This window comes from Myotis daubentonii, chromosome 17 (assembly GCF_963259705.1).
Source record: "Myotis daubentonii chromosome 17, mMyoDau2.1, whole genome shotgun sequence".
NCBI classification, from domain to species: domain Eukaryota; kingdom Metazoa; phylum Chordata; class Mammalia; order Chiroptera; family Vespertilionidae; genus Myotis; species Myotis daubentonii.
The window spans coordinates 16,900,759-16,927,814 of record NC_081856.1 but is presented as its reverse complement, the minus strand read 5'-3'; the positions used below and the strand labels follow the sequence as shown (position 1 = coordinate 16,927,814).

Sequence of the window (27,056 nt, the reverse complement as noted above, 5' to 3'; positions counted from 1 at the left end):
ACAGAAAAATAGACTAACATGTCCATATCCAAGGTCAAACACAGCCGACAGGTGGTAGAAGTGAGATTCAAATCCCAGCAGCCGACTCTGGAGCTTGCACCCTCCCTCTAGCACAGGTCTTCTCACCTGCGCAGGTCCCATCTTCTCCAGCAGATATTTCCTTCCAGTTTTTATCTCTATGGTTTTAAAAATCCAAACATACAGTTCTTTATCTTTTAAAATTTAAAAAGCTTTAGCATGTTTCTACATAGTCTTCATAACTAGTCACAGGGACAAAGGTAGAATGTTGCAGTGAGAGTAGAAAGCAAATCAACTGCTCTAAGTTATAAAACAGGGGAAAGCAAGATAACAGTCACTTAGGTGATAATGACCAGGAGCTAAAAATAAAATTAAAATATATTCTTAGATTGCAATAACAAAAGCAAATTAAAAATCTGTAATTCGGATAGACACATGAGATTCCATGTTGCTCTAGAGGAAGAAATAACAGGTGCATGGAGAATTTAGTCAATGAACAGACACTAATTAAAAACATATTTAAATACACAGGGATATGAGAAAAAGTTTAAAACCACTTGGAGAGATTAAATATACACAGCTGAGAAAACACACCAAGTGTGTTGAAGGGATACTTCACAGCGAAGAGATGTCTTAGGTGGCTGGTAATTATTAAGTGTTGGACACAGTACTAGCCAGTGCACTGTTTCATTCTCAGAGCTCTGCAAAGCAGATACTGCCCCCAGTTTTACAAAGAAAAAACAGAATCAAAGAAGTTAACAGAGTCTCGATGTCTCAAAGCTTCTAAGTCATGGCACGTAGGCTCCCAACCAAACTCTGACTGCAAATCCCATGTTCTTTCCACAATTCTACACAGTCTCTAACATAAGCTATTAAACAATTCACCATAGCTAAGATTTGGAAACAGCCTAAGTGCCCATCAGCAGATGAGTGGATTAAAAAACTGTGGTACATCTACACAATGGAATACTATGCTGCGGTAAAAAAGAAGGAACTCTTGCCATTTGCAACAGCATGGATGGAACTGGAGAGCATTATGCTAAGTGAAATTGGCCAGTCAGAGAAAGATAAATACCACATGATCTCACTCATTTGTGGAATATAGAGAACTACATAGACCGATGAACAGGGACAGGTCCAAAGACAGAGAAACAGCGATCAGACTATCAATCCCCAGAGGGAAAGTAGGGGAGGGTGGGGGTAAGGGGAAGAGATCAACCAAAGGACTTGTGTGCATGCATATAAGCCAAACCAATGGACACGAACAACAGGGGGATGAGAGTATGAGTGGGGGGAGGTTGGGGGTTAATGGGGGGATGAGGACACATTTGTAATACCTTAACCAATAAAGAAATTAAAAAAAAATACAGAATAGGAGACTTGCCAGTGAGGGTACAAGGAAAAGTCTAGGCAGACATATTAGAAAACATGAACATAGTATCTTCAAGGTTGAGGAACGGCCATCCCTGGAGATCTTTACCGGTAACATCATGAGGGGCTAGAGTCGACATTGGAATTGCCAGGCACAGTGGCACTACCACATGTGGATCTTCTAATGTGAACCGAACGTTCAACAGAGGATGTGAACGAATGAGATTCCTTGTTCTCCCCTCTCAGCTTACCAAGGGAAGCATGAACCTTTCTCTGAATCTCACGTCACTGTAATATGGTTACTTGTGCTTCTGCTTGAAAGTTTCCAGCCCTCAGACTGGCCCGCCACCTGCAGGTACCAACTGTAACCAACAGTAAATACATTGCATTACTTGCCTGAACCGCAAATTATATTGAACTTCGGCGGTTTAGACATTTAGGACTGGACCAGGCTCCCATTTAGTACTACTGTGCCCTCAGTGAGCTCCATACCTGCAGCCCAGGCCTCTACCAGTGAAACAAAAACTGTTTTTTTGTTTGTTTGTTTGCTTGCTTGCTTATGTTGGGCAATAATTTGGTCAATTTCTCTTACTTTGGTACATCTACTCACAGTAAACTTTGTATAAGAAACCACTCCCACTTAACATCTGTTACCCTGTCTCTCTCCCTACTTAACCCTAGGCACCCCAATAACATTTCCAACCATGTACATTAGAGAATTATGTCCCAGAATCTATTCCAATTATCTTGAAGTTACCCGGGAGGTGAAATAACCTGGGAGGTGACGGGAGAGTGAACCAGGGAGCCCTCTGGAATGTATGGGTCATTATAGGAATTCTCCTTCAACCCTGGCAGAGGGAGATGTATATAACTCAACAATGGTTAGCTCTGACCAACATATATTCCAGCTGATTGTCTAAATGAAAGACAAACACTCACATAGAACAGGCAGGGAATTTAACTCGGTTTTCTAATATTTGGTGTGAAGAAACGTGACACCCAGAATCTTGTCCATCTTCTCAATAAATGTCTCAAAGGACCCGACTCTTCTGCACCCTATTCTGAACTGAATGGCTCATGCCCACAGCTTTTCCTTCGGACCCTCATGGGCTGTGCCAAGGAAGCTTGATCCACCTTCTCCCACAGAAGACACTACGACAACACCTGAGACACCTCTCCACCGCTCTGCGAGCTACTGGAGTGGCCAGCACAGAAGTTCTATTCAAAGATAATGGTGATGGGTAGAGTCTGTGAGATATGTAAGACAGAGTTGTTTTGGGGGCAGAAAAAGAAGTTGAAAAGATACACCGAAAAAAATGACAAGACACACAGAGGATCTTTGTCACTATAGTTAACAAATATGTAGGGGCTCTCGACCTTACCTCAGAGTAAATCATATCACATGCTCAGTTCTTCCAGATTTCAATGGCTAGGCTATCAAACAGATATGGACACTTTTGAGTGGGGGAATTTGTGGTCCCACCAAAGACAGAAGCCTTACTGAGAATGGTACTTAACTGCATCTCCTAAGATGGCCCCAGAGTCACGTGAGGTCTGCCTCATCTCTTGCTTTCACCGTTGACAAGCAATACAACCTTGGGAAAGATACTTAACCTTTTGGAGCCTCAGTTTCCATGTCTGTATAATTCAGAAATAATATTCACTAACAAGTTAGTATGCAAATTAAACGAGAAAAGCACACAGCCTAATATATATGTCCCTATGCACAGGAGGCTACGATGTGCCTTATGAAGAAATATGCATATTTAAGATGAGCTTAATTCAGGCAGGAGTTATAGCGCTGCTGGCCGTAAGTTCAATGTTAGTGAATCAACAATATATATACAATAAAGTATCTTTAAACAGAAACACAATAGAAACACACTTAAAATAAGGTTATGTATTGAGTTGTGACCAGAGGTATTTAAAGAATTCTGTATTTCCCCAAGAAGCAATGACTCAGTCTTTGCTAATTTAGTGTTAGCCACGACTTTACAGAACATAACTCCTGTGAATAAGAAGAATAAACTATTATTCATTAAAGGTAGAACATGACAGAAGTTGAGAATGTGTAGTCTGATCATGAAAAGGCCTTTTATGTCCACCAAGGAATGTGGACTTCAAAATGCTTCTAATCTGCTACTGATTAGAAGACTGTGGGCTGGGGAAGCCTATATATCATCTTGGTCCTTGGTATATCCCTCATATCGGGCACAGATGCATCATCCACAGGAAAGACTACTGCCCCCCACTGTCCCCTGGCTCAGAGCAGCGCTGACAAGGGAATCCTGGGAGCTACAAATTGTCCAATAGCCACAGTGAAAGTCAAAAGAAACAGGTGAAATTAAATTTAGTAATGTACAGTTAGTAGGTTTATAGCTGTTCGTGTGGAAAATAATACAATAATTAATAAATAATAACACAAAAACAGTCTCTGTGTTTCACATACTCACAACTTGTAAACCTACTTTTGCCCTACCCTGTGTTTGCACTCAATGTGCATTCGCTACATCGCAAATGATCAAAAGCCACCTGTGGCTGGTGGCTCTATGCTGGGTAGTGAGGGCCTCGAGTATCCTCCAGTGCCTGCCGGTCGTCCTCCACTGATGAATTGGCCTAACTTTCACCATTTCTCTAAGGGTCCCCTGATCAGTCCTCTCCCCACCCCCAGAAACAGTCGCTGACTCTTCTCCTGTACTAATTAATGAAGGACATGACAAACTCTTACAATAAACAGCTGTTAAATAAATGAACAGGAAGATATAAGTGCAAGAATAAAATTGGTTATTTTTGCATTTTACAAATAAACCAGGTGGGAGGGTACATCAATTGAGACCAAAGATAAATGCTAAAGCTATATCCATACTTTACTTCCCCACTCATTTCCAAGGATCCAGTTACAAGGACTGTGTGCGGTAAAACCATTCCCATCACGAATCCCGACAAGAAAGAGTGACATCACCTAGGAATCAACATGCCTGTTAACTATTAAAGTTTCACCAACTGTAAATGATCCCTCTCTGAACGTCTGTGTAGACACAAGCTCCTCTCGGGAATGTGCATGGACATAAACTGACTCACAACAAATCATAAGCCAGTGTTACTATTCCAGGGGTGCTCGCAATATCTGAAAACAAGGATCTTCATTTGGATTCTCTGGTTTTTTACATCAGGGTGCAATGACCTTAGAAAGAGCAAGGTCTAAGAAAAGGAGAGGTAGCTAATTAAGAAAATATGCAGCACACGCCTTCAACTGAGAATCTCATGGTAATTCATAGTCCATGTCTCACGAATCTCATGGTAATTCATAGTCCGTGTCTCATACCAATCTCTTCCACCCATGTCAATGCTCTCCCTCATATGGTGATCACCTCCCTCTAAAGCACATTTCTGAATTAGCTGTGAGTTACTTTTCATGAAGGTTTCCAGTGCAAACCAAACACAAGTTAAACAATGCTTTCGTCTTATAACATATTTGAAGTAGAATAGAAATAAAGTTCATTAAATGTACAAACATTAAAAAACAAAATCAGTTCTACCTTAATCCTTATCCCTATGTTCATCCTGTCCCCATTCCAGAATAAATCAGCAACTCCAACAGCAGCACCATTTGAACCCAGTATATATAGCAATTTAGAGCGTAGGCTATAGAGGCAACTGCCTGGGTCTGAATCCTACTTCACTGCTTATTATACCTGTGTGAGCTTAGACAAGTTACTTTGCCTCTCTGTGCCTGTTTCCTGTGCAGGCAAAGGACAGCACAAACAATGTTGCTATAAGGACTAAATCAACATATGTGAAGTCCTTAGAACAGTATGTGGCATATAATAAATTCTACATAAAGATTAGCTTTATGGTTAACAATATCACTGTTATTTCCTAATGTTGTTTTCCTCGTCAAAAGGGGGGAAATTAAATTAATAAAAAAAGAGAGGGGAAATGTAATAAGATTAAATAAAAATAAAATTTTAAACATTTTCTCATTTAAAATTCTAAAACACAAAAGCAAAATTTGAAAAGGCCAATTAAAAACAATTAAGTTGCTCAGTCAGAGCATAGTCCCAATATATCAAGGATACAGGTTCGATCCCTGGTCAGTCACATACAAGAATCAATCAATGAATGCATCAATAAGTGGAACAACAAATCAGTGTCTCTCTCTCAAAATAAAAATAAAAAATAATTTAAAAAAATCAATTAGCCCTGACTGGTTTGGCTCAGTGGACAGAGCATCGGCCTTCGGACAGAAGGTTGCAGGCACATTCCCAGTAGGTGGTGTGCAGGAGGCAGCTGATCAGTGTTTCTAACTCTCTATCCCTCTCCCTTCCTCTCTATAAAAAATCAATAAAATATATTTTTTAAAAAAATAAATAAATTAAAAAAATTTTTAATTTTAAAAGTACTTGTTATCTGATGAAGTTTCAACATCATACTTATTGACTAGTATCTAAGGACTTACAGATATAAAACATGAATTGTAAATATAAACCTCATAGTCAATTAACTATTATTTGACTTAACATATAAAATGATGAAACCAAACATCTAGCTTCTACCTCAATACAAGCATAACTTGTTTTATTGCACTTCACAGTGATATTGTGTGTGTGTGTGTGCGTGTTTAAACAAATTGAAAGTTTATGGCAACCCTGTGTTAAGTTGAGCAAGTCTATTGGCACCATTTGTTCAATAGCAGTTGCTAACTTCCTGTTTCTTGTCACATTTTGGTAATTCTAGCTATATTTCAAACTTTTTCGTTATTATTATTATATTTGTCATGGTTACCTGTGATCACTGGTCTTTGATGTTCCTATTATAATTGCTTCGGTGAACTTAATCAATACATGTTCTGAATGTTCCACAGACTGGCCCTGTCTCTCTCCCTCTTCTCAGGTTTCCCTATTCCTTAAGACACAAAATACTGAAATCAGGCCAATTAATGAGCCTACAATGGGCTCTAAGTGTTCATCTTTCATATTAAATAAAAAATTAGAAATGATTAAGCTTAGTGAGGGAGGCATGTTGAAAGCTGAGATAGGCCGAAAGCTAGGCAGGCCTCTTGTACCAAAGTTAGTCAAGTTGTGAAAGCAAAGAAAAAGTTCTTAAAGGAAATTAAAAGTGCTACTCCAGCGAACACCATGAATGATAAAAAAGTGAAAATCCTTACTGCTCACAGGGAGAAAGTTTTAGTGGTCTGAATGGATCAAACCAGCCATAACATTTCCTTAAGCCAAATCCTAGTCCAGAGCAAGCCCTTAACTCTCTTAAATTCTAGGAAGACAGAGAGAGGTAAGGAAGCAGCAGAACAAAAGTTGGAAGCTAACAGAAGTTGGTTCGTGAGGTTTAAGGAAAGAAGCAGCAAGTACTGATGCAGAATCCAGAAGATCTAGCTAAGATAATTAACAAAGGTGGTTACCCTGAACAACAGATTTTCAATGTAGACAAAACAGCTTTACATTTGAAGAAAATGCCATCTCTACGACTTTCATAGCTAGAGAGGAAAAGCCAATATCTGGCTTCAAAGCTTCAAAGGACAGGCTGACTCCCTTGTTAGGGGCTAATGTAGCCGGTGACTTGAAGTTGAAGCCAATGCTCATTTAGGTTGCCAAAATCCTAGGACCATAAGAGTTATGCCAAATCTCCTCTACCTGGTGTTCTATAGGTAGAACAACAAAGACTGGATGACAGCACATCTGTTTACAACATAGTTTACTGAATATTTTAAGCCCATTGTTGAGACCTACTGCTCAGGGGGAAAAAAAAAAGGCCTTTCAGAATATTACTGCTCACTGACGATGTGCATAGTCACCCAAGAGCTCGGATGGAGATATACAAGGAAACTAATGTTGTTTTCATGCCTGCAAACACAAAATCAATCCTGCAGCCCATGGGTCCAAGAGTGATTTCAACTTTCAAGTCTTACTACTTAAGAAATACATTTTGTAAGGCTATAGCTGCCACAGTGATTCCTGTGATAGATCTAAGCAAAGTAAATTGAAAACCTTCTGGAAAGGATTCACCATTCAGATGTCATTGAGAACATTCATGATCACGGGTAGAGATCAACGTATCAATATTAACAGGATTTTGGAAGAAGTTGATTCTAACCCTCATGGATGACTTTGAGGGTTTCAAGGCTTCAAGTGGAGGAAGTAACTGCAGATGCGGTGGAAATAGCAAGAGAACTAGAAGTGGAGCCTGAAGATGTGACTGAACTGCTGCAATCTCATGATAAAACTTTAACAAATGAGGAGCTGCTTCTTATGGATGCGCAAAGAAAGGGGTTTCTTGAGATGGAATCTACTCCGGGTGAAGATTGTTAAAATGACAGCAAAGGACTTAGAATAGTACACAAACTTAGTTGATAAAGCGGTAGCATTGTTTGTTTGTTTTATAGATTTATTTTTCAAAGGGCACAAAAACTTAAGACAATTTAAATACAAGTTTAAACAGAATTGCTCTGTTGATGTCAGCAATGATGCCAAAACTGTGTCTCTCAGCCGGACACTCGCCTCTCTCTTCTTGGTAAAGAAAACGGGTCTGATACTTTATTCATATACATCCTTCTTATCTGCAATGTAATCTACAATTTCTTGTGGACACATCAATTTCTCCGCATCTATATCAGGAATTTCAAACCCAAATTCGTTCTCCATGGCCATGATAATCTCCACTTGGTCCAAACTGTCTAAGCCCAGGTCTTTCATAAAATGGGAATTTACTGAGAGCTTTTCTGGGTCAGTCTTGTCATAGAGTTTCAAGACTAAAAGAACACGGTTCTTCATTCCCTCTAACGTCAGCGGGGGCGCGTCACTATACTGTGTGACTCTGCCTGGCACCTGTGCCAGCCCGAGCCCGGAGCCCTGGGCCCTGACTGGGTCCCCGCAGGGCGCAGCGTAGTGCTGAGTGGCCGGGCGGCGGCCAGCGTGGGAAGCCGGGGCAGCGACACCAAGGCCGCGGGCAGGCGGTGGACACAGGAGTAAAGGACACGAGCCACCGTGGCTACGCCGACCCACACGGTAGTATTGTTTGAGGATTGAATCTAATTTTGAAATAAGTTCTACTGTAGGTAAAATGCTTTCAACCAGCATCACATGCTACGGAGAAATCGCTTGTGAAAGGAAGAGTTGAACTGTGGCAAACTTCACTGTTGTCTTATTTTAAGAATTGCCACAGCCACCCCAACCTTCAGCAACCACACTCTCATCAGGCAGCAGCCTTCAACATCAACAAGGCAGGACTCTCCACCAGCAAAAAGGTCACAACTCGCTGAAAGCTCAGATGATAGTTAGCATTTTGGGGCAATAAAGTATTTTTAATAAAGGTACGTGCACTGTTTTTTTAGACATACGCTATTGCTCACTTAATAGACCATAGTATAGTATAAACCTAACTTTTATATGCACCGGGAAACCAAAAAAATGTGCGACTTGCTTTATTGCGACCTTCGCTTTATTGCGGTGGTGTTCTGGAACCGAACCCCAATATCTCCCAAGTATGGCTATATATTTCTCATCTTGACTGGGTTTTAAAAGGAAATACTTTATTCAACATCAAGATGGTAGTATTTGATATTTCAGGCAAAATATTTATTAAAAAATAGTAATAAATGCCGAAACCGGTTTGGCTCAGTGGATAGAGCGTCGGCCTGCGGACTGAAAGGTCCCAGGTTCGATTCCGGTCAAGGGCATGTACCTCGGTTGCGGGCATATCCCCAGTGGGAGATGTGCAGGAGGCAGCTGATCGATGTTTCTCTCTCATCGATGTTTCTAACTCTCTATCTCTCTCCCTTCCTCTCTGTAAAAAATCAATAAAATATATTAAAAAAAATAGTAATAATTAAGGTATCTTTACAGTTAAAGCCAATGTATACTTATGTTACACTAAGCTATAAGCCTGCATAGTAACTGTGAGCTTGGTGAAAGGAGTCACTGCTACAACTAAAATACACACCAGACAATGCCAGGGCTTACCTCTTTAAGGACTACAACACTTGAGAGAGAAATGGGTAAGCCAAGAGATTCCAAACTTTTCTCAGCATTTCTGAGTGAAAATTTTTGGAGTAAACCCTCTATGAGGTCCCCGGGAACAATTTGCTAGCTGTTGCACAGATGTTTTCACTTCATTAATTTTACATCCCCTTGGCTTCCCAAGAATTAAACTGTGTATTAAATATAGCCCAATACCTAATCCCGTCTAAATCTTCCCAAACATTTACTTTCACAAACAAAAAAATTCCTATGTACATATTTCACTGAGTTTTACAACACTGAATACTAAGATCACCTTGAATTCCATCTTTTCTTACCCTATCTTTTGCACAAATTAAAGATTGTTCCCAGCAACAAACCCCCTCAGCCCGACAAGCTCAGACCTGGCTGTAATATTTGTGGTTAATTACTGTGGTTGGAATTCTCAAGTGCAGCTGGATTTGCAAGCTAGTCACCTGGCTTGTTTAGACACTACCCTGACGTCAAAACTCGTGCCTTTTAGCTCTAATCATAAGACTGAGGTTCTTCGCACTGCCAGCCTCCAAAAGTAAAGGTATTTTGTGATAATACAACATGAAAGTATTTTAGAATGTAAAGGAGTAATATTTGATGTCCTAGGAGAAAACCAACACGACCAGGAACAAAAACTACTCTAGTTTTAAGTGGCTGTAAACAAAATGAACTTCTTTCTGTTATGATACAAAGGAGATAAGGAACTACCACAGATGGACACCAGTTAAAACTACCATTTAAACCTGCACATGTGAAAAGTCATTCATGAAGATATGGCGAATGTATTCTCTGATTGGCCAAACAAGTTGTACCAAAAATTCCTCTCAACAATTAAAAATTCCTATAGGATACAGTAAGTGTTCACTTAACATCATCAATGGTTCTAGGAAACTTCAATGTTAAGTGAAAGGGCCTATAATGAAACCAATTTGATCACAGGCTAAATGACAGAAACAAGAGTTGAGTTCTTAAGATATATTTCTGATCACAAAAACATCAAACATTGCTAAAGACCCAAAACACTTCCAATATTAAACACTGAAATAAGTGTGAGCTAACCACATATTTGAGAAATATATTCACAAAAGATTCATGAAAACAAATAAGATAACTATTTTCCACCCCCACTGATTCCAGTTCAGGGTCTCCGTGACCAGAGCCTGTAACCACACTCAGGGCCCAAGGCAGGACCCACCCTGGACAGGGCGCCTTCCATCACAGGGCCACTCACACCCAACCACACTCAGACAGTGACAAGTAGCCATGCCTACCGACCTCACATGCACATCTCTGGGATGAGGGAGGAACCTGGAGTCCCTAGAAAAACCCCACACAGATGTGGGAAGAGCATACATTCTCCACACCGACAGTGGTCCCAGTCAGGAACTGGTTCCCCCCCTCCCCCCCCCCCCCCGCCTCATCAATGTTATAACAAAGTGACATTGAAGGAAGCAATGTTATTGGAGGTGATGCTGTACAGTACAATTACATTTATTGAGGCTGGGTTCCAGTGCCAGTTATAAGTTATCATGTTGGTTTAAATATCTTATTTGACTTTGTTTTCTCATATTGCTTTATGGAGTTGTCTTGTAATAATAGTATGTGCTCAATAAAACCACCCTGAATTATTCCAAAGTCCTTGGATCACTTCAAAGACTTTAGATAAGGCAACAAAATAAAATTTAAAAGAAAAACAAAGAAAGTCCAAATACTCTGACTATCTAATTTTTATTATTCAAAATTTTAACATATGATGCTAGTGACTTTTGGGCTGAAACCAATATGTAACCCTGTCTTACAGAGAGCTTTCAAGAAGGTGGGAGAGGCCCAGAATTAAAGAGAAAAATTCCAAAACAATCAAAGCCACAGTTACTTAAGTGTTTAGTTAAACCAAATTGTCTTTTTATGGAGATAAACTAAAGTACCAGTGATTTTTAATAAAGAAAATCCCACCATAATAAGATTAATGATTCATTAAACTATATTATGCTAAGATATGGTTTATAAATATTATAAGAAAGAAAATAGCCTGTACTTAGTATAATTAAAAATTATGTTTGAGCTACTCTCACTATTTTTTTTTAAAGATAAATACTTTGTAAACTCTATACAGTGCATAATAGCTTGATAGATTTCTAGTTCAATGTCAATGTCACAAGGGAGATGTAAACAGTATACTTAGTGTCAAAATGTGTGATTTAAAAATATATACCTCAAATGGGGCATATCTGGTATAGAAGGTAAATGAAAAATATACTAGTGAATTCACTCCTCAGGTACATATTGTGTAATAGTTAGCCCTTCAGATAAAGCTTATAATTATCTTTCACCAATCTCAGGTTTTTTAGCACTACACCTTCCAAGGTTAGCAGAAAGGTACAGACTGCAAAGAGAATTAATAGCATTAGCATGAGCAAAAGTGGACAAGCACAGTATAAAGATTAACTGGGTGTTTTTAGCTTCCTGAATGCAGTAGCATAAGGATGTAATAAATCAGAGAAAGTTAGGTACTATATATATAGAGAGAGAAAAATTTTATTAATTAGTGCTCAGCCAAAAAAAAAACCTTCATTTATTACCCAACCAAAAATTAAATAATTTCAAATTCACTGCAAAGCTCACTTTTAAGCTTGAATTTCAAAAGGATATTGAAAAAATAAAGAGATGGAAATATAAAGTTTATATATATTCCTTAATGATTAAGATTTGCATTAGATTCTTCTTCTGAATTTGAGAAAATGCTTATCAAAAATATTTTCTAAAATAAGCATGAGACTGAATTTGGCCACATAAAGAAGCTGCAAGAAACCTTAAGTCACTAAATAAACACAAAAGAAATAAGGACCAGGAAGGAACCAATTGGGATCGCACTGTACCTATTTGTTCCTGAGGGCATTACCACTGCCTGATTGTCATGCTTAGTTCTCCCGCTCTGGTCGGCAACAGCACATCCAATCCACAAGCACACAGAATTCCAAGAACATTATCAAACATCAGTCAGAGCACTTGTGAAACACACCTTGTAATTGTCCACAGCCTCTGCAGTTCAAACCAGAGTTCAGCAGCTTGTCTTTATCTTCACCAGTGGTGTAAATACAAACGCCACACACCACTCTTCCAAAAACCCGCACCAAAAACAACAAAACAAAAACAAAAAGCCCCCCCACAATTAGCAATAAATTTACTGCCTCAGAGATAAATCTTCTCTATTAACCCAAACCCACCTTCCGCCCCAATGGCAACCTAAACACATGCTGAGCCCCCTGCCGCTTAGCTCCGTCTATCATTTGTTTCTAACCACAGCTGACAAACTAGCCTCACAAATCCTTTTTTAGCTGCTGATCAGACAGATCTCCCTTTAACAATCCAGCATGGTGGAACACTCGAAAATTCTTCCTGCTTCTATTCTATGCTTGCTCTAAAAACGAGTTTCCTTTTCATTGAGATAATAGCCTTTTCTGCAGTCACATGACTCAGAAGCTACATTAGCAGAGCTTTATGATAACAGACTGAGTAAGCCTCTGTTCCCTCCTGTTAGTAAGGGGATGTCTCCTCTCTCTCTCTCTCTCTCTCTCTCTCTCTCTCTCTCTCTCTCTCTCTCTCTCTCCCTCCCTCCCTCCCTCCCTCCCTCCTTCCCTCCCCCTCGCTGTCACACAAACGTGCATACTGCATACAAGCACTCACACACTGAAATCTAAAATCATTCACTCCTTTTGGGATTATCAATAAATATAAAAGTATCACCCTAAAATGAAAACGCTAACATTTTCTAGATCTGCTGCTAAAAATAACTGCTAACACAAACATTCTGATGCCCGGTCTTCCTCCTTTCGCGAGAGTGCAGCACTCGGCCAAGAACTCTCCCCTCTGAGCAGTACCAGGAGGCGGGAGTTAGAAGAGAATGTGTACCGTCCTGTTCCCTCCAGCTTTGCCTCCAGGGACAGAAATCTGGCAGAAGGAACACCCTGGAGACATTATGGCTACCCACATATTGGAAATTAGCTCCTCATACAGTTAAATACATAAAAGCATACTTTTTAACACCAAAATGTACTCTTACTAGGAATATATCCTCATTAAGTAATGTATAAACTGTCCCAAGCAGTAAAATATTCCCGCGGCCAAAACAATCTTAAAAGATAATAATAATCAAAAGTTCCTTTCAGCCTGGCCAATTTAATTCATTTCTGATAAACGATCAATTCTCAAAACACATATGTGGACATACTAGCACAGTGCCTGACACAGTGGTTGCTCCCTACTTTTTAAATGTCCCTAGTAACAGGTTGATGTGCTAGGCAAAGAGCAGCAGATTACATGAATGCCTGCTTCATTTTCAGTTATGGTTTGTTTCATATTAAAATGTTTTAAATCTACCAATCAAGCAACTTTGGGAAGGAGTTTAAGCCCAAGATGTGCTGCAAAATCGAAAATGGACAAAAAGATGGGGTAAGGAGTTGCCCCCCCTCCCCCAAAGAAAGCCACACTGGGGCACAACACACAACTGATGGACACAGATGAAAAAAAGAACAGATAAGCTACATCTTACGTTTCTTGCTTATAATTATTGCCTTGGTTTTCTCATCTCAAAAATGAAAAACATAGTAGATATTATAATATTTTCTTTTACTTTCAATTGTGGTAAAATACCCATAACCTAAAAGTTACCATCATCACCATCTAAAAGTGTACAGTTCAGCAATCATAAGTATATTCAGTTTTGCAACACTTCTGAATTTTTCCATCTTGCAAAACCGAAACCCTCTACCCATTAAACAACAATTCTCCTTCCCCCCAGCCCTGGCAACCACCATTTACTTTCTGTTTCTATGAATTTAATACCTCATAGAAGAGCAATTGCACAGTATTGGTTTTTTTGGTGTGTAGATATTTTAAATAATAATATTTTTAATACCTATAGATCAAGACAAAGAGTTTATCTAACAAAGTCACTTTACATAAACTACAAGCCAATACTATATTGTGTAATACAGAAAAAACAGAATTGTTGTAGTACAATTACAGAGGATTATCATGAGTTACCGATACGAAAAACTGCAATTTCTCAGAACTCAAAGAATTTGAAAATACTAATTCTAAAACTCCTAGTTTATTGAATTATATTAACCACTCAACATATAAGTAGCTTTGGTAGGATGGAGTGGGCGCTTATTAATTCTCTTTACATCACTGAAAGGAGCCAGGCCCACTCTGGGAAGCTACTCCAACCACTGAGAGAACCTGAAATGCTTACAGAGGTGTCGATGAACATAGGCTTCAGACACTAAGAAAATAAACTTTAACTTTTTAAAAGCATAGCCTAGCCCACCTAGCATGGCTCGACCTATGAACCAGGAGGTCATGGTTCAATTCCGGTCAGGGCATATACCCAGGTTTCGGGCTCAATCCCCAGTGTGGGGCATGCAGAAGGCAGCCGATCCATGATTCTCTTTCATCACTGATGTCTCTATCTCTCCTTCTCCTTCTCTGAAATCAATTAAAATAAATAAATAAATAAATAAACAAACAAACAAACAAACAAACAAATAAATAAATAAATAAAAAGAATAGCCTAAAAATTGCGGAGGGCAGCTTTGTGAATACCATCTACCTAAGTTTGTTCATTTACTGCTCATAACATCATAAAACATTTGTTTATCTTATAGATCACTGATTTCTATAGAGGTAGGGTAAGTGATAGACACTGAAATTAACACCATGTACTGTATGTCTTTTATTAGCCATAACCACAATGGAGTTTCTACAACTTATTTCGTAGCCAAACCACGGGGCAGCAGCATAATGCTGTGAATTCCCTGATCAAACCAACCTCAGTAAGAAAACTGTCTCCTGCCAAACATATCCAAGGAAAATGTCTCCATCCAGATTCGTGCTCACACTTCTAGATGGTCGCTGCCTGTCCTGTCGCATTTCCTGCTGGCAGCACCAATGGGTGCCGCTGTCTACCTCCCCTCCTGAGTGCAGAGGGTGGCCGCAGCAGATTTTATCATGAGGAATTTTCAATTTTTTTCTTCATCAAGGCCACAGTGCTTAAAAGGGAATTAGAATAGACAATTTGTAAAGTTGTTTCTCGCTTTCATGTTTATGATGGTATATATAGATATACATATAGTGGTACATTAGCATATATATGTGACTCATTTCTTAAAACAAGGACCCAGCAGAGTAATGTTTTAGTTTCTATAAATTAGGGTGGAATTTACAGTCAGTGCAATAAACAGATCTTAAGCATGTGACAAATGAAAGCACCTATGTAATCCACACTCCTACCAAGAGGTCACGCACGTTCACCACCCCTAGGAAGTTCTCCTGTGCCCATTCTCAGGCTATTGCCACCTTCTTATCCCCACAATAACCACTACTTTTATTTTCTATTATCACAGATTAGTTGTGCTTCTTCTAGAACTTCAAACCAATGGAATCATACAATGAGTACTCTTTATGCTTCTTTCAGCACCAAGTTTCTGAGATGCACCTGTGTTGTTATGAATGTGAATAATCTGCCCCTTGCTAGGGCTATGGGTTTTCCGGAGTATGGCTATACACCACAGTATGTTTATCCATTCTCCTGGTGACGCACCTCCGGGTTGTTTCTAATTGGGGGTTTGTGGTAGACAGAATCCTGAGATTTCTGCAAGACCCTGCCCACTGTGCACTCTCCTAATCCCCAGGACTAACTACTCCAGTGGTTAGGTTGTTAGCTGGTGCAATTGACAGGGAGATTACTGAGGTGGGCCTGCTCTAATCATGATGAGTTCTCTCCAGCTGGCAGTACAAAAAGGCAGCAATTCGAAGCACAAGAAGGGTTCGATATGCTGTTGGTGATGTGAGACGGAGGGGACTACATGACAAGGAAGGCAGGTGACCCCTAGGAACTGAGAGTGGTGCCCAGCGAACACCCAGCAAGGAAACAGGGCCTCAGTCCTGCAGCTGCACGATACTGAATTCTGCCGACAAGAAGAATGAGCTGAAAGTGGACTTTCTCCCCAGAGCTTCTAGACGAGAACTCATTCTTGCTGGCACCTTCATTTCAGCCTCAAAAGACTCCGCGCAGAGAACCCAGCCACGCCATACTGAATTTCCTATCTCCAGAACAGGGAGTTCACAAATGGATATAGTTTGTGTAATTTGTTACTCAACAAAAGAAAATGAAAACAGGCTTATTATATACAAGCTGCTATAATACACATGTACACGTCTTTTAACAGACATAAGCTTTCACTTTTCATAGGTAAATGCCTAGAAGAATTGCTGACTCATAGATAAATACATTTTTATAAGAAACTGTCAAACTGTTTTCCAAAGTGTTTTACCATTTACCCTCCTACAAGCCACGCATGAGAAATCTGGGTGTCCCACATTCTCACCAATACTTGGCATTGTCAGTCTTCTTCATTTTAGCTGAAATCCTAAATCTGTTAGCAGCCTTCTCTGCCTATGGGACATAATCCTCATCTCCTTTTCTGTAGAGTTTTTACTATAGCAAATACTACCACAGTAAGCCCTACTGTGTATTCTTTGTACGTGTGTCATAGGGGTTAGTTTTTCCCCACTGAAGCAGACACTAAAGGGCAGGGATCATGCCTTTATCCCTTAAATCCTCAGCATCATCTATTCTGGTGCTGCTTCTATAGATTATGTGGTCAAACTTATGTACTGACATTCCTCTTTGCTTAAAAATGTATCATGTAGCAACACGAAAAAAATGCTTTTGAAGAAGTCCCTTTATAGGATCAAGGATCATGGCCTTGGAGTTACACCTTAGTTTGAACCCATATACTTGATAGATGATTCTTGAGTAAGTTACTTAACCTCTCTGAGTCTCAGGCTCCTTGCCTGTAAATGGGGCAGGTGAGGGAGCTGCCTTTACTGTGTTCTTATTGTTACGATTCTATGAATCAAATGGAAAGCAACTAGCCCGGGCCCTGGCACCGGAGGACATTCATCGATGATAATAGTTATTGTTAGCTCCTAGTTTAATATGATGCTCAGCAAAAAGAAGAGGGAAACGGTATCTAGCTGTTACAACTTTAAGGAAAGGATGGAAGAGAATACATGCAACCATCAGAGTTGGTGAGGTGGGTGAGGCCATAGGTGATTTTCATTCTGATTTCCAAACTTTTAGTAATGCTGTTTTTATAATTTTAAAACATGGCAAAATGTTGATAACTTCTAAAACTGGGTGAAGGGTACACGGGGAGTTACTATGCTATTCTAAATTTCCATAATACTAACTTCAAAAAATAAACTGAGAGTACTGTATCAAAAAGTGGCAAACCTTTAATCTACAAAGATTTATTGATATGTTATGACCATATTTTATTCATGTGAATAAAAATGAGATAAACCCTGAAGATGTCACATAGAACAAGCTGCAGCATGTGAACAAATCTTAAGTCGTTTATGGCATTAATCCATAAACCCATTAGCATTATAATCCTACTAGAGCAGTGGTTCTCAACCTGTGGGTCGCGACGCCTTTGGCGGTCGGACGACCCTTTCACAGGGGTCGCCTAAGACCATCCTGCATATCAGATATTTACATTACGATTCATCACAGTAGCAACATTACAGTTATGAAGTAGCAAAGAAAATAATTTTATGGTTGGGTCACAACATGAGGAACTGTATTTAAAGGGCCAGAAGGTTGAGAACCACTGTATTAGAGGCCTGATGCACGAAATTCATGCAAGGGGCTTGGCCCTCACAGCCCCGGCCACCTCAGCCTGTCCAGACGGTTGTCTGGAAGGTCGTCAGGATGGTCGTTTTGCTGTTTGGTCTAATTAGCATATTAGCTTTTTATTATATAGGATTATATCTAAATATCAATTTTTTAACCAGATAAAATATAGAATCATTAAGCCACGTTAAATACATTTTTAATGCAATGAGGGATAAGTTTCATAAAAGATAAGAAAGTGAAAAATAACACTGCCCATTTGAATTAGCTCTTTTCATTAGGCACAGTGGCCCTAGAATTATGTCACCTGACCTCAGATCTTGTTCCTCAAGAGCAGAGCCAGGGATAGAGGAAAGGCCTATCAGTAAATGTACTTCCTATGCATGCTCTCCTGCTAACATTAACTAAAGATTTCGCTCTGTTGATATGTAGGAAAATGAGCCTTAGAGAAGGCCCAACTGCGCTAAGCTAGCAGTGAGCACTATTTTGTTGGGTTATTTCCAATAAAAAAGGCTTATGCAAACAGCAGTGTATAATCGTCCATGATATCACTGCAGTTTATACCCACACAGAAGAGAGCTGGGGAGGACTACAGAGTGCAATCAGTTCTAAACACAACTCTGGCACGTTCCCACTTCATAACTTCATGAAATGGAGCAATACACAAACAGCACACTATAGCTCCATCCAGCATTTGTACTGCAAGGATTTCAGAGGCTTCAACTTCGGAATAGATGCTTCCCAATCAGTGCATATACAAATCACTGCAAAGTCAGTCACTTTTAAAGGGGCAGTTACTCTTTGGAGTCACTGGAGTGCTACTAGGTTCCAGGTGAAATTCTAAGGGATCTGGTCACCAGAATTAATGACAGGCCCAATGGCCTATCAGGGTTTAAAAGTCTTATACCTCAGGCTTCCAAAAAAAATGCCTAAGGCTCAGGAAGCAGATTGTATGCCACAAAAATCTGTTTCATTGATTGACCCAGTCTTCTGAGATTGGCATTATTCCCTAAAGGTCTCCGAAAGGATCACAGACCATTCAGATTCGTGAAATCTTGGGGCTAAACACAATGTGAGCCCCATCTAATTCTGGGACTCTTGAAGCATCCACTTCAAATTCCCAGACTTTTTCAAATACCTAACTTCAGAATCATGTACACATGAATTCAAGAGAAAACTTCCCAAACTGTTACTAAGAGGTCAAAATGGAACCAAAGGCAGAGACTAGACCACACTGCTTCTTTAAAATGTTCAAGGATTGAGGTTCCAGGGATAAAACAGAGGAGTGATAACCCGGCCTCTGATGGTGGTGGTGGCCTTCCACACCCTGTCATCCTGAACTCTGGGGATCAGCCAGATTTGCTCGTCCAACTCTGCCTCCTCGGGATCTCCTCCCGAATGGAGCCCAAAGGAAGCGACAAGCTCGCACACAGACGGAAGAGCCTGGCTCTGTTCTCCCCGGATCAGAAAGGGACGTTCCACAGGCAACAGATGGTGAGACGTTCATGTGCTTTCTTGACAACCTGTGTGAACTAAGATCTAACTAACAGTTTTCATTTATCCACAAATTTGGCACTATTAACCAAATCGTCCAGGTTAGATTAAAAGCTTCTCTTTGAGGAGATGCTATCTTCTGAGGCAAATCATTAATTATTCATCAATTCTGAATTTCCACAGGCACCAGAGGCACTCATGACAAAAGGTGTCAAGGAGCATGTGTTTGCTGTTTGTCTCTAAGACTGTGTTTCTCACAGTGTCCCTGCAGCAGAGCACCAGGAGCCAATTCTGACTCAACTTCAAGGTCACTTGTTAAATGCTTCTGAATGAGGTGGTGATTTCTTTCACTTTCCCCTCACCCCAGCTCCTCTTTTTTCTGCTTCCACCTTATTCTCTCCTTCGTTTAGAAATATGATTAAATTATTTACCCTGGTTTGGAAGAGGGTAATGATAATTGAAATCACAGTAGCAAGTACGGGGAAAAGATCACCAGACGAAAAAAGAAATGTTTCTTTAAAGCCCCATCGGCCACAGCAAGTTTATAATAAAGGAAAACCATTTTTAATACGTGACCTGATGTCTTTCATTGCTTTCATTGCCTTTTCTTTTACAGCTTTAGGTTAATTCATTTCATTCAATGGATAGTTATTCAGTACCAATGAAGTGAGGCACTAAGTCAGGTGCTGGCAATACACAGTGAACAGGACAAAACCCCTCTCCTCCAGAGACCCATAATCAAGGAAAGCAAACTTAAAACCATGCCCAGAAATGCCATGGCGAGACCTGGCTGTTACAGGAGCAGAGGGAGAATGCTGACTTGGAGGGAAGGGCCAAGGAGGCTGCAGAGGCTGCTCCTGCTGGACAAGCAGGACCAAGTGCGTGAGCAAGAGGAGAAACAGGTGCATAAGCTGACGAGCGTAGGAGCCCACGTCTCACTTGGGCAGCAAGGAGCCCCCATGTCTAGAGCAAAAGGGTAAAGGTGATGGGAGAAGAGGCTGGAGAGGTGGGCATAAGCGAGGCTAGGATGAGCCTCATCTGCAGAGCGAAGGAGGCTGAAGTTCAACCTCCAGGGAAGGGGAACCTGCAGGTTCTGAGCAGTTGAAAATTATGATTTTTTTTTAAAATATATTTTATTGATTTTTTACAGAGAGGAAGGGAGAGAGATAGAGAGTCAGAAACATCGATGAGAGAGAAACATCGATCAGCTGCCTCCTGCACATCTTGTATTGGGGATGTGCCCGCAACCTAGGTACATGCCCCTGACCGGAATCGAACCCGGGACCCTTCAGTCCGCAGGCCGACGCTCTATCCACTGAGCCAAACCGGTTTCGGCTGATTGTTTTTTTTAAAAGGAAAGTTTGCCATAGTATGGACTTCAAAAAACGATAGAACTTAGGGAGAGCAGTTAGGAAGTTGTAGCAATAGTATCAGTGAGAGATGATGAGACTGTATGTAAACTAAGATACCTAACCTTTAAAAGTCTAACACAGCCTACCAATACATATACACATGGTCAAATGATGTTTGACAAGGGTGCTTAAGACATTCAGTGGGGTCTTCACATTTCTCTGGCCCTGGGAAAATTGGATATCCACATGCAAAAAAAAAAAAAGGACTCTTACCTTACAATTACAAAACTTAATTCAAAGTATATCAAAGACATAAGCATAAGAGCTAAACCTATAAAATTCTTACAAGAAAATGCAGGGGGAAAGCTTTAGGACATTGTATTTGATAATCATTTCTTAGATATGACAACAAAAACACATGTTAACAAAAGAAAAAATAGGAAAGTTGGACTTCATCAAAATTAAAACCTTTTGTACATCAAAGAACACTATCAACAGAATGAAAGGACAACCTATAGAATGGGAAAACATTTGCAAGTCATATAGTACTGGATAAGGGATTTATATCCAGTATATATAAAGAATTCCTACAAGACAACAACAACAACACCAAGCAAATTGATTTTAAAGCAAAGGACTTGAAGACACTTGTCCAAAGAAGATGTACAAATGGCCAATGAGTACATGAAAAAAGATACTCAACACCATTAGCCATTATGGAAATACAAAGTGAAACCACAATGATATACCACTTCCCATCCATTAGGATGGCTACTATGAAAAAACTAATACTATCAAAAAATAAGTATTGGCAAGGATGTGGAGAAAATGGCACCCTTGTGTATTGGTGGTCCACAGAAAATGGCACAGATGCTTATGGAAACTGTATGGTGAATCCTCAAAAAAAAAAAATTAAACATAGAATCACAATTCCACTTTGGGTATGTATCCAAAAGAACTGAAAGCAAGAACTTGAACAAACATTTGTACACCTATGTTCATAGCAGCTTTATTCACAATAGCCAAAAGGTCCATTGACAGATGAATGGATAAATAAAATGTGCTCTGTACATACAATGAAGTATTATTTGGCTGTAAAAAGGAAGAAAATTTTGATACAAGCTACCAGATGGATGGATGAGAAAGACACAAAAGGATTATAACCTATATGAGCTTCCCAGAGCTGTCAAATTCATAGAGTAGAAGAATGGTGCCCATCTCCCAGGGGACTGTGAATACCAGAGATAAAGGTGCCAAGGCTCTTTGCACGCTGTGAAGAGCTGCACAATCCAGGTCTTAAAATCCAGTTCAGCGAAGCATCTGGGAAGTGACAACTGTGAGAAATAAATTCCGTTTGGCCTGGAGAAGAAGCTACAGGTTTTTTAGCTTTCCCATCCCAGTGCCCGTAAAGACTCTACCAGTTGAGGCTCACTGCTCTGGCCAGACACAGGGTGATGCAGAACACCAGCCTTACAGAGAGGCCAGGGGACCCACTCGAGGTCAGTGATCCTCACACTCTGCTGCATATTAGGTCAATGAGCAGCATTAACTTTAAAAAATTCCATACCACTGGGAAAAAAAGAAAAGGAAAGTAGAATGGTGGTTGCCAGGGGCTGGGAGGAGGAATGGGGAACTGGTGTTTAATGGGTACAGACTTTCAGTTGGGGAGATGAAAAAGTTCTGGAGATGAATACTGGTGATGGTTGTACAACAATGTGTGAATATACTTAATGCCACAGAATTATACACTTAAAAATGGTTAAAATGATAATTCTGTTATGTATATTTTGCCACAATTTTTAAGAAGTCTAATATGCCTATAGTTTAGTTCTTTGTCAGCTGCCAAAACAGGGAAGATTTACTTTGATTCATAAGAAGAATGTAAAAAGCAAAATACAAGAGGTTAAACTGAGGCTTATGTCTGGTCTCTGAGAAGGGACACGAAAGACATGGCTTTTCCTTTAGGAATGAGACGCCTGGTGTACTCTGTAATGATTACACCCTCCCAGTCGGGTGCAGCCCCCTGCTCTGTGCCCGAGGTTCTACGTGATTCATTTTAATTATCAGTATCCAATAAGTAGAATTATCCCAAAACTTAGGATTTTCTGCTAAACTTACAAAACAGAAGATAAAAACAGGTGCCAACTAAGCAAGACAATCTCAATAAAAAGGCACAGAACAATTAACTTATTTCAGAAGTGAGAGAACTGAGAATAACTTAGATATCTAAGATCCTCCTTAAGCAAGCAATGAAAAGCAGCCACAGGTCACTCTATGTAATCCCAGCTAATAGATGATTCCTAATTTATTTCTATTTTACTGTGGAATAAAGTAATTGATTCATACTAATTCAAAGACAAAAGTACTGAGCACAAAGCGAGACTCTGAGACTCTCAAGGCTCAACCCTTATCATGAAGTTTGGCAAACGTACAGCACACGCTGCGGTTCCCCCATCTTCCCTGCACAGCAGACACTGCTAATTAATCACTTCTGAGCCTGTGTGTGGCCTCTCGATTCTTCTCAACACAGCACTCCAGGCCATCACTATAATCAATAGGAGTTGGCAGCAGAGATGAAGTCCGCCTGCCATCCCAGCACCAGGGTGAAGTGCGAGAGAGATCTGGGATGGACATGAATCACTAGGAGAAGGTCTGGCAGAAACTCTGCTAATGGGAGAGGATGTCACCACCCAACTGCTCTGCACAGTAGCTTATACGAATGGAAAAGGAATCTGCTGATTTGAGCAGCGACCTCTCTTTTCTTAAGCCTGGTTTAGACATTATAGAGATCCAGCCACGTCCACAGTAATATCATGAACTCTGTGGTTCTTTGAAGACAGAGCTTTTATCCTTGATGAAGAATCAAGGGGCACAATTAGAGACATGTTCTTGGAATTTTGTTAGAACAATGATTTGCTAGTAAAGAAAGTCTTGCCCAGAGGGAGGGGCAGGTTTCCAGATTGGCCAGCTACTTACCACCTATCCCTCCAATTTTGCAGCTTCCTCCCAGGTTCTACTCAAACTACATCGCCAACCATTCCTAGAAACCAGCTGGCAGGATATGGGGTGAGGGAAATGGCGGCCAATTTCTAAGTGACAAAAAAGTCGTTCAAAGATAAGCACTAAACCAGCCTGCTCCTGAGTGGGTCTCAACCACGGGAGCCCCAGGCCGCTTTCTCTTTGCTGCACATGGAAGAGTCAAGACCATGCTGCGGCATCCAGCCGGTCAAACCACAAAGGGCAGCTTTCTTGTTTTTGATGTTTTATTGTATCTTCCCCTTAAAGATGGCCAATTTCATTATAAAGAAGCCCATTCTTTATAAACAAGACATCCTACTCAGATTACATCAAATAAAACTATTTAATAGTTTAAAGAGATGAAAAAAGCAATAAAGACACATTCTTTGTAATCAAATACATTTAATACTTACCCAGGTACTGCTCCAAGCTTTGTATTTCTTAACAACAACCCTATGGGGCTGGTACTATTAGGTCAAGTAAAGCTACAAAGTAAAAAGGCCAGGATCTAAATTCATGCAGTCTGGTTCTGGAGTCTACGTTCTTATCCACTTCACTGCCCACAAATATTACACTGTCCACAAAAAGAAGGCAGAACTCATGCCAGTCATGCAGCATGACGCCAGTGAGGTGCTCTGCACATGGTGTCTCACTGATCCCTCCAAATATATATGACATTGGTTTAATTTTCCCTTTTAGAGATGAGAAAACCTGCTCACTGAGATTAAGTAACTTACTCCAGGCTACACTACAAAAAGTTTGCAAAACACGTTATTTATTGGGTGCACAATGTGTGCCAGCCACTCTGATATGCACTGTCTCTTTAATACTCTCAACAGTCCTATAACATAGGTATTAATTTATAACCATTTACAACGAAGGAAAATTAAGCTTAGAGAATGTTTTGGTAGCTTGGAGTCAAATTAGTAAGACCAAAAATCCAAACTCAGACCAGTTGAGTGCAAACCCTTAGTTTTTCCCCCTCAGATGCTGCTATAAATAAACTTTAAACATTAGCTACAACATGCAAGGCATTAATAGGGGCACAAAGATGATTCTGCTCCATAAAATAAGCTCATAGTATAAAGAGGGAGAAAGGGCTGCTATGCGAATCACTATAACTTCCATACATCTATTCATCAATTACTCACTGAGATCCTTACTATGTATGGAGCACTGTGGATATATCGGTGAGCCAATGTGATCCAAAGCTTTGCCCTCCTGACCTTACAATCTAGACAAGGAAAATAAGAAAGATAAATAAGTAAACGATACAATATGTAAGATAGCAATAAGTGCTAAGGAGGAAAAAAAAAACAGGGATCAGAACCGAGGATAAGTTGTGGACATTTCAGAGAGGGCAGCCAGGGACAGACTGTCCTCTTTCCTAGACCTTTAGACAGGTAGTATGCCTCCTCTCACTGTGATAGCAAGATCCACCCCCTTCCCTTTCAAATATGCCAGAGGGTGACTGGCCCTCCTGAAAACCACAGATAACACATATTTTCTCACCATTTCCTTCAAGCCTTGTGCATTTTTTTTTCAACATTGTCCCTTGGCTTCAGTGACACTGCACGCTTTTCTTCCCACCTCCCTGCCCAATGTTGGGTAGACCTCAACCTTCCATCAACCCAAAACAAGACAAAAAACCCAACAATAACAAAACTATGGGCATTACTTGAAAGACATCCTCTGTTTACCTTCTCTGTAAGGTCACTCCTTGCAGATCTGACCTGACACAGTTTCATGATCATATTTGTATAAATGGGACCCAACGTACACTTCTAGCCTCACATCACCCAGCTCTGGTGCCCAGCTTTCAACCTCGCGTAGACATCTCTCCCTAGATGCGTCCAAAATTGAACTCCTCCCCTTTCTGAGGAAATTCCTCTTCCTATATCTGTTGCTTCTCACTGTCTGTCAAAGAGTAAATTTTCTCTAACCCTCTTTCTCTCTGAATCTTCAAACCCAACCAATTTCCAAGATCTTTAGATTCTACTTTTGCAGTTTATTTGATCACATCACCCTCTTTCCCAATCCCTCTGTAATTACCAGGTTTCCTTAACTCTTTAATAGGCTCCCCCAGGAACTTTCCCCATGCAAGTTTTCCTCCTTGTTCAACTTATCCTGTAATCAGTATTGAATACTATCTAGTGTCACAGTTCCTTCATGGGTAACACAGGAAGTTACTGTAGAGCACTGACTAGAGCATAAGTAAGATAATTATAATAACCATCTATCATAGTTCTTAACACATAGTAGGGACTCAATAAATATTAGTTCTCTTTCCTCTTCTTTTATTCTTACTCTCTATAACTCAAACAGGGATTTGCCATTCAGAGGCCTTTGCAATGTACCTAGTTTTCCAGGTTTGTCCACCAAATATTCCCCTAGCTCTATGGTCTCAGTTCTGGACAAATTGGAGTCCAGTGTCTTAGACTTGGTCTGGTGTGTTCATGTAGGCACATCACTGTTCAAGCATTCAATTTAGAGTGACTACTCCCAGCCATACTCTGCTATCTAAATCTTCCTGGGCCTTCAAGGTATATCATCTCAACAGCACCTCCTCATGAAGTCTTCCCTAAATCCTTCATACAAGAGAACTTCCCCTTCTCAGTCCCCAGAAACCATAAAACTACTCTGACAGCACCTTTCGGTCAATTTATAAACACTGGTCACTTGATATGTGCCAAGCAATGTATCATGAAGTGAGGACACAAGCGTAAAAAAAAATACTATGTTCTTCCTATATTACAGACATGTACTTATTTCACAGTAAATATATTATAAACTTGAAAGTGGCCCAGCACCAGCACTATGATTATAAGCTCTTTGATGTCAGAGTCTGTGTATTACTCATCTTTGTATTCTCTATAGCACTTATTATAATACCTTAATAATATAAACTTAAATTGTTAAATCTGGTGGCAGACATAATAGTTGTTGCATTTCAATAACATTTTATTCCAGAGAATTTTAAGTGGTTTCATAGCAAAATATTGAGTGAAATTACTACTATTTGTAAAATTGCAGATGAAGAAATAAGTTTTAAATAGAAATTAGGTGCATAAAATTCCTTTTTGATTTATACATAAATCA

General features: G+C 40.0%; 1 protein-coding gene and 1 pseudogene across 14 annotated transcripts in view; both read right to left on the bottom strand.

Moving 5' to 3' along the window:
- The window catches only part of NCOA2 (nuclear receptor coactivator 2), a 273,087-nt gene that overhangs the window by 113,279 nt on the left and 132,752 nt on the right, over positions 1-27,056 (bottom strand). Inside the window, exon 1 of one of the 14 annotated variants that reach the window (XM_059672924.1) lies at positions 25,109-25,127. The exons of the other annotated variants lie outside the window; for them this stretch is intronic. The gene's annotated coding sequence lies outside the window, so the exon portion shown is untranslated. Of the gene's footprint in view, positions 1-25,108; positions 25,128-27,056 lie in introns of those variants that run through there. 14 annotated transcript variants of the gene reach the window in all.
- Positions 7,799-27,056, bottom strand: part of LOC132220115 (acyl carrier protein, mitochondrial-like) — a 40,033-nt pseudogene continuing 20,775 nt past the window's right edge.